Here is a 1763-nt window from a genome sequence, read left to right on the forward strand (position 1 = left end):
ACAGTATAAGGCAAAATTATGAGGAATCCTAAAAATCAGCAGGATAACATAAGGTTTTCTATAATTTTTAAGAATTCTATCTTGTGGGAAATGCTGTTTCCCTAAGAAAAATATTTGTATTGTTTAGAAAAAAAATTGTCGATGTTTTGAGGACCGAAATTGATTGGGAGAATGAACACAATGATCTTAATGCTGCAGAGATTATAAACCAAAAGATACATTAGAAAACAACAGGAAGATTAGGTTCTGTATTAGCAAAGAGCCTTGTAAAGTATGCAAGCTATTTCATCTAAGTATGTTTACTAGCTAGATTTACATTTACAAAAAGAAATACAAAATAGATTGTGAAATGTAGTTATTTAGTAGATTATTTAAAATCAAATGAGCTGCTACATATGTTAAACTAATTCAAGTACATATATCACACTGAAAACGATAGGAATCCTTGCCAGACATTGGATTAAAATAATAGTGTACCAAAAATTTTTGCATACTTAGAATATTTTGCTGTTCTCCTAAATTGTGGGGCTGGTTATTTTGATTAATTTTGAGAGGTTGTGGAAATGACTTCCTTAGAAAATTTGACTGAGCTAAAAATCCATCTGTTTTACATGGTTTAGTTGTAGTCCAGCCTGGAGGCAAAGAATAGATAATCTGTAATAGAGTAAGCGACCCAAAGGAGAGCATTAAGTCACTAGATTAGTGGTGACCATATGCTCTTTAGAAGGTTCATGAAATTGCTCATTTTCATGGGAAGAAACATGTTTTTCACTGTGGTCTTAAATTTTAGTAAAGGAATCATATCAACCGTTTCCTTTAAAATAATGTGAGATAATGAAAAGATGGAAATAAAGTGGTTGTAGATGGGGAGGGGAGGAGGGGGTGAAGGGAGTGCAGGGACAAGGGGCAAAATGAGAACCAAAACTTGTCATGTAGAGGTACAAGATCCCAACGATGAATGTAACTGTACTGTATCCCTAAAATGTACCAATAAACTCAATTAAAGCTGAAAAAATACTTATTAAAAACCACTAGAGCAAATAAACTTTCAAGAATACTTTGGTTCAAGTATGAAAAGGCCAAATTATTATAGAAACCTACTTCTTTCTTTCAGCACCACTTCCCTAGTCCCCCCCCTCACTTTCTCCCCCCACCTTTGTCTTTTCATTCTGCATTTGTTCCTGCTTCCTTCACCCAGTCCTCCCTCTTTTACTCCTTTTTTTCTAAAATAATTTGAACTACGTAATTCATATTTCTTTTCAGATGATATGATTTAGTGGATTCCTGAACAGTAGAAAACATTCTAAGGAGAAATAAAAACTCTTCAGTTCAAGATATACTTATCTTATGTTTATCTTTGATTTACTGTTAATAATAAAAAAAAAGCTGTAAGAACAAAACAAACTAATAGACTGTTTGTCACAAGTCACTTCATACTATGATAAAATGCCATTGTTTAAAAAATGATTTGCAAACTATTTGAAGTTTTCTTTTTGCATTTAATCTCTACTTAATCTATCACATAAAGACATTCTTCAATCTTGCTGTTTTAAACTTTCAGATACTTCATATACTCAGCTTTTAAAGAGGAAAGCTTTACCGTGGCTCACAGTTTCAGAAGTTTCAGTTCCTTGACCTTGCTTTGCGTCTGCGGCAGGGAGGTACACGATTCCAATACGCTACTAAAGGGTACGCCCCCAAGTATCCTTCTGCAAAACCCGCCTCCTAAACGGTCCATCGCCAAAGACGGTGCCACAGAATGA

Source organism: Fukomys damarensis, unplaced genomic scaffold (assembly GCF_012274545.1).
Source record: "Fukomys damarensis isolate Sample0158 unplaced genomic scaffold, DMR_v1.0_HiC HiC_scaffold_24, whole genome shotgun sequence".
Taxonomy (NCBI): domain Eukaryota; kingdom Metazoa; phylum Chordata; class Mammalia; order Rodentia; family Bathyergidae; genus Fukomys; species Fukomys damarensis.